Source organism: Lolium rigidum, chromosome 7 (assembly GCF_022539505.1).
Source record: "Lolium rigidum isolate FL_2022 chromosome 7, APGP_CSIRO_Lrig_0.1, whole genome shotgun sequence".
In the NCBI taxonomy this organism is placed as follows: domain Eukaryota; kingdom Viridiplantae; phylum Streptophyta; class Magnoliopsida; order Poales; family Poaceae; genus Lolium; species Lolium rigidum.
Genome location: NC_061514.1, coordinates 269,734,180 through 269,741,855, shown reverse-complemented (window position 1 = coordinate 269,741,855; position 7,676 = coordinate 269,734,180).

The window sequence follows — 7,676 nt, the reverse complement described above, 5'->3', positions numbered from 1 at the left end:
GAGGGACCAAAAATCGTCGGCCATGGTGCACCAGCAACCACGGCGCGACTTCAACTTCGTCGGCCATGGCAACTTTTCTTGTAGTGAACACTTCTGGACATTGCCCAAAGCTACTGGAAGTCAATGGAACAAAGAAATCCATCCAACACAGCAAAAGAGGCAATGCGAAATAAAAGGCAGAATCTGTCAAAACAGAACAGTCCGTAAAGACGAATTTTTTAGAGGCACTGGACTTGCTTAGATGAAAAAGCTCAAATTGATTGAAAGTTGCGTACATATCTGAGGATCACGCACGTAAACTGGCTGATTTTTCTGAGTTACCTACAGAGAACCCTGCCCAAATTCGTGACGGATGCAATCTGTTTCTCGCTCGGTAATCCAAATCTAGTATCAACCTTGCTATCAAACACTTTACTTGGCACAACAATGCAATAAAATAAGATAAGGAGAGGTTGCTACAGTAGTAACAACTTCCAAGACACAACAAAACAGTAGCAAAATAAAAACATGGGTTATCTCCCAAGAAGTTCTTTCTTTATAGCCATTAAGATGGGCTCAGCAATTTTAATGATGCTCACGCAAGAAATAGGAATTGAAGCAAAAGAGATCATCAAGAAGCAAATTAGAAACACTTTTAAGTCTAACCCACTTCCTATGAAAAGGAATCTTGTACACAAATAAATTCATGAAGAACAATGTGACGAGCATAGGAAGATAAAACAAGAGTAACTTCAAGATTCTCAACACAAAGAGGGGAAATTTAATATTATTAAGATGCATATAACCATGTTTCCCTCTCTCATAATAACTTTCAGTGGCATCATGAACAAACTCAACAATATAAGTATCACATAAAGCATTCTTATTATGAGCTACATGCATAAAATTATTACTCTCCACATAAGCATAATCAATTTTATTAGTTGTAGTGGGAGCAAATTCAACAAAGTAGCTATCATTATTATTCTCATCAAGTGTAGGAGGCATAGTCTAATCATAATAAAATTTACTCTCCATAGTAGGCGGCACCAAAAGACCACTATCATTATAATCATCATAAATAGGAGGCAAAGTATCATCAAAGAAAATTTTCTCCTCAATGCTTGGGGGACTAAAAATGTCATGCTCATCAAAACCAGCTTCCCCAAGCTTAGAATTTTCCATATCATTAGCAACAATGGTGTTCAAAGCGTTCATACTAATATCATTGCTACTAGCATGCAAATAAGATTCCATAGGTTTTTTAATTTTCGCATCAAACCATCCATGTCTTAACTCAGGAAATATAATAAAAAGCTCACAGTTGTTTTCCATTATGCCTTACTAGTGTAAAACAAGAAACAAAAAGATGCAATTGCAGGATCTAAAGGAAATAGCTTCGAGCACTTACAACGGCACCAGAAAATAACTTAGTTACTCGGGACCGGAGTGTGAGTGCCTTTTACCTTTCCTCCCGAGCAACGGCGCCGGAAAATAGCTTGATGTCTACGCACGCTTCTATTCACTGTAGACGGTGTTGGGCCTCCAAGAGCGAGAGGTTTGTAGAACAGCAGCAAGTTTCCCTTAAGTGGATCACCCAAGGTTTATCGAACTCAGGGAGGAAGAGGTCAAAGATATCCCTCTCAAGCAACCCTGCAATCACGATACAAGAAGTCTCTTGTGTCCCCAACACACCCAATACACTTGTCAGATGTATAGGTGCGTTAGTTCGGCGAAGAGATAGTGAAATACAAGTGGTATGAATGAATATGAGCAGTAGTAACGGCGCCTGAGAAAATAGCTTGTCTGAGCGTGCGATTGATGGTAGTAATATTGCAGGAAGTAAAGATGCAGTAAAACGGTAAATAAGCGATGATTGCAGTATTTGGAAACAAGGCCTAGGGATCATACTTTCACTAGTGGACACTCTCAACATTGCAATCATAATGGAATATAAATAAGCACTTCACTATGCGATTTTGAATTACTCTTTGGCAAGATAACGAACACTAATTCATCATGTAGGCGAACCTTAAAGATGTATTCCCAAGTACTAATAAACACCCCACGCTGTCACTGTGAGCATTCATAGGTGGTACTAACACACCACAATTTCATAGAGACATCCGACTCAAATCATAACTCAGTGAATAAGTATTACGTGAAATATAGCCTAAGAGACCCACACGGTGCACACACTGTCACCTTTACACACGTGGGACAAGGAGTCTCCGGAGATCACATAAGTAAAAACCACTTGAATAGCATAACGACATCTAGATTACAAAGCTCATCATATGGATCTCAATCATGTAAGGCAGGTCATGAGATCATTGTATTGAAGTACATGGGAGAGAGATTAACCCCATAGCTACCGGTACAGCCCTTAGCCTCGAGGGAGAACTACTCCCTCCTCATGGGAGACAGCAGCGGTGATGAAGATGGCGGTGATGTCGATGGAGAAGCCTTCCGGGGGTACTTCCCCGTCCCAGCGGCGTGTCGGAACAGAGACTTCTGTCGCTTCGCGATGGCGGCGGCTGCGTAACTTTTCTCGTCCCGTGGCTTATTCTTCCGAAGTTTTTAGGTCAGGAAGGCTTTTATAGGCGGAGAGTCGGAGTCGGAGGGGGTCTGGGGCAGCCAGACAACAGGGGGGCGCGCGCCCCCTTGGGCCGCGCCGCCACCATGTGTGGTGGCCCTGGGCCTCTCCTCTGGCCCCTCTCCGGTGTTCTGGAAGCTTCGTGGAATTATAAGATACTGGCCGTTGATTTCGTCCAATTGCGAGAATATTTCCTTACTAGGATTTCTGAAACCAAAAACAGCAGAAAACAGGAACTGGCACTTCGGCATCTCGTCAATAGGTTAGTTCCGGAAAACGCATCAAAACGATATAAAATGTGAAAAAAACATGTAGGTATTTTCATAAAACTAGCATGGAACATAAGAAATTATAGATACGTTTGAGACGTATCAGAGTTACAAGTATCAACTTGGCCAGAGCCTCTACTAGCAACGGAGAGCATGCAAGAACATAAACAACATATATGATAGATTGATAATCAACTTGACATAGTATTCAATATTCATCGGATCCCAACAAACACAACATGTAGCATTACAAATAGATGATCTTGATCGTGATAGGCAGCTCACAAGATCTAACATGATAGCACAATGAGGAGAAGACAACCATCTAGCTACTGCTATGGACCCATAGTCTAGGGGTGAACTACTCACACATCGATCCGGAGGCGATCATGGCGATGAAGAGCCCTCCGGGAGATGATTCCCCTCTCCGGCAGGGTGCCGGAGGCGATCTCCTGAATCCCCGAGATGGGATTGGCGGCGGCTGCGTCTCTGGAAGGTTTTCCGTATCGTGGCTCTCGGTACTGGGGGTTTCGCGACGAAGGCTTTAAGTAGGCGGAAGGGTAGGTTTAGGGGCGACACGAGGGCCCCACACAACAGGGCGGCGCGGGCCCTAGCCTGGCCGCGTGGCCCTGGCGTGGCGGCGCCTCGTCGCCCCACTTCGTAATCCTTTCGGTCTTCTGGAAGCTTCGTGGAAAAATAAGACCCTGGGCGTTGATTTCGTCCAATTCCGAGAATATTTCCTTTGTAGGATTTTTGAAACCAAAAACAGCAGAAAACAGACAAGCGGCTCTTCGGCATCTCGTCAATAGGTTAGTGCCGGAAAATGCATAATAATGACATATAATGTGTATAAAACATGCGAGTATCATCATAAAAGTAGCATGGAACATAAGAAATTATAGATACGTTTGAGACGTATCAAGCATCCCCAAGCTTAGTTCCTACTCGCCCTCGAGTAGGTAAAGGATAACAAGGATAATTTCTGAAGTGACATGATATCATAATCTTGATCAATACTATTGTAAAGCATATGAGATGAATGCAGCGATTCGAAGCAATGGTGAAGACAATGAGTAAAAAACTAAATCATATAGCAAAGACTTTTCATGAATAATACTTTCAAGACAAGCATCAATAAGACTTGCATAACAGTTAACTCATAAGCAATAAATTCTTAGTAGAAAGCTTTGAAACAACACAAAGGAAGATATAAGTTTCAGTGGTTGCTTTCAACTTCAACATGTATATCTCATGGATAATTATCAACATAAAGCAATATAACAAGTGCAATAGGTAAACATGTAAGAATCAATGCACACAGTTGACACAAGTGTTTTCTTCTAAGATAGAAAGAAGTGGGTGAACTGACTCAACATAAAGTAAAAGAATGGCCCTTCGCAGAGGGAAGCATGGATTACTATTTTTGTGCTAGAGCTTTTCATTTTGCATAGAAACAATTTTGTCAACGGTAGTAATAATTCATATGTGTTATGTATAAGACAACTTATAAGTTGCAAGCCTCATGCATAGTATACCAATAGTGCTCGCACCTTGTCCTAATTAGCTTGGATTAACACGGATTATCATTGCATAACATATGTTTCAACCAAGTGTCACAAAGGGGTACCTCTATGCCGCTCTGTACAGAGGTCTAAGGAGAAAGTTCGCATTGGATTTCTCGCTTTTGATTATTCTCAACTTATACATCCATACCGGGACAACATAGACAACGAGATAATGGACTCCTCTTTTAATGCTTAAGCATTTAACAACGAATAATATTCTCATAAGAGATTGAGGATTTGTGTCCAAGCTGAAACTTCCACCATGATTCATGGCTTTAGTTAGCGGCCCAATGTTCTTCTCTAACAATATGCATACTCAAACCATTTGATCATGAAAATCACCCTTACTTCAGACAAGACGAACATGCATAGCAACTCACATCATATTCAACAAAGGTGTAAAAGTTGATGGCGTCCCCAGAAACATGGTTACTGCTCAACAAGCAACTTTTAAGAAATAAGATACATAGGAACATATTCAATACCACAATAGTTTTTAAGGCTATTTTCCCATGAGCTATGTATTGTAAAGGCAAAGAATAGAATTTTAAAGGTAGCACTCAAGTAATTTACTTTGGAATGGCAGAGAAATACCATGTAGTAGGTAGGTATGGTGGACACAAATGGCATAGTTTTTGGCTCAAGGATTTGGATGCACGAGAAGTAATCCCTCTCAGTACAAGGCTTACGCTAGCAAGGTTGTTTGAAGCAAACTCAAGTATAAAACGGTACAGCAAAACTTACATAAGAACATATTGCAAGCATTATAAGACTCTACACTGTCTCCTTGTTGTTCAAACACCTTAACCAGAAAATATCTAGACTTAGAGAGATCAATCATGCTAACCAAATTTTAACAAGCTCTATGTAGTTCTTCATTAATAGGTGCAAAGTACATGATGCAAGAGCTTAAACATGATCTATATGAGCACAACAATTGCCAAGTATCAAATTATTCAAGACATTATACCAATTACCACATGAAGCATTTTCCGTTTCCAACCATATAACAATGAACGAAGTAGTTCAACCTTCGCCATGAACATTAAGAATAAAGCTAAGAACATATGTGTTCATATGCAACAGCAGAGCGTGTCTCTCTCCCACATAAAGAATGCTAGGATCCGATTTTATTCAAACAAAAACAAAAAATAAAAACAAAGAGACGCTCCAAATAAAGCACATAAGATGTGACTGAATAAAAATATAGTTTCACTAGAGGTGACCTGATAAGTTGTCGATGAAGAAGGGGATGCCTTGGGCATCCCCAAGCTTAGATGCTTGAGTCTTCTTAAAATATGCAGGGATGAACCACGGGGGCATCCCCAAGCTTAGACTTTTCACTCTTCTTGATCATATTGTATCATCCTCCTCTCTTGACCCTTGAAAACTTCCTCCACACCAAACTCGAAACAAACTCATTAGAGGGTTAGTGCATAATTGAAAATTCATATATTCAGAGGTGACATAATCATTCTTAACACTTCTGGACATTGCACAAAGCTACTGAAAGTTAATGGAACAAAGAAATCCATCAAATATAGCAAAACAGGCAATGCGAAATAAAAGGCAGAATCTGTCAAAACAGAACAGTTCGTAAAGACGAATTTTTCTGGGGCACTTAACTTGCTCAGATGAAAATGCTCAAATTTAATGAAAGTTGCGTACATATCTGAGGATCACGCACGTAAATTGGCAGAATGTTCTAAATTTCCTACAGAAGGGGCTGCTCAATTTCGTGACAGTAAGAAATCTGTTTCTGCGCAGTAATTCAAATCTAGTATCAACATTACAATCAAAGACTTTACTTGGCACAACAATGCAATAAAAAAATATAAGTAGAGGTTGCTACAGTAGTAACAACTTCCAAGACTCAAATATAAAACAAAAGTGCAGAAGTAAAATAATGGGTTGTCTCCCATAAGTGCTTTTCTTTAACGCCTTTCAGCTAGGCGCAGAAAGTGTGAATCAAGTAACATCAAGAGATGAAGCATCGACATCATAATTTGTTCTAATAATAGAATCATAAGGTATCTTAGATGCTCCATTATCTATAGTGGTACTAAGGGCTTTGTCAATTTTAAGCCTATAATAGTTTTTTGGCTTAGGCACCTTAGAGACATACATGAACTTTTGCTCCTTACCCACATAAGCTTTCTCCTTAAATTTAAGAGAAGAAAAAGTTGAACCCAATGTTCCCATAGCTTCTTCAAGTTTACCAATCCTATGGGTTTGATTGTCATGGATAGCACAAGTTTCTAAAATAGCAATTCTTTCATTAATTCCTCCTAGGGATTTATCAAGTTTATCAGTATTATCAAGTAATATTCCCAGTTTAGTATCAACACTTGGAAGATTTTTCTCTATGGTTTCCAACTTTTTCATGACATCCTCAAGAGAGATTTCAATTTTAGTTTCATTAATAGGTGGTATTCCAACTAGGCTCTCAATGATGCAACTAGCTTCTAAAGCATGAGTACCTAGGAAATTACCCCCCGAAAGAGTATCAAGAACATACCTATTCCAGCTAGATATACCAACATAAAAGTTCCTAAGTAGGATAATAGTGGAGTGTTTCTTAGTGCACCTATGATGAGCATCACTAATTCTATACCAAACATCTTTAAAGCTTTCTCCACCTTGTTCCTTAAACGAACGAACTTCAACTTCAGGATTACTCATTTTTAGCAGTAGTAAATAAAGCAAACTAAATAAAGTAAATGCAAATAACTAATTTTTTGTGTGTTTTTAATATGGAGATCAAGACAGTAAATAAAGTAAAACTAGCAACTAAATTTTTTGTGTTTTTGATATAAAGAGCAAACAAAGCAGTAAATAAAGTAAAGTAAAGCAAGACAAAAACAAAGTAAAGAGATTGGATGTGGGAGACTCCCCTTGAAGCGTGTCTTGATCTCCCCGGCAACGGCGCCAGAAAAAGAGCTTGATGCGTGCAGTTAACACACGTCCGTTGGGAAACCCAAGAGGAAGGTGTGATGCGTACAGTAGCAAGTTTTCCCTCAGTAAGAAACCAAGGTTTATCGAACCAGTTGGAGTCAAGGGTCACGTGAAGGTCGTTGGTGACGGAGTGTAGTGCGGCGCAACACCAGGGATTCCGGCGCCAACGTGGAACCTGCACAACACAATCAAAGTACTTTGCCCCAACGTAACAGTGAGGTTGTCAATCTCACCGGCTTGCTGGAAAACAAAGGATTAAGCTGTATAGTGTGGAAGATGATGTTTGTTTGCGAAGAACAGTAAAGAACAATT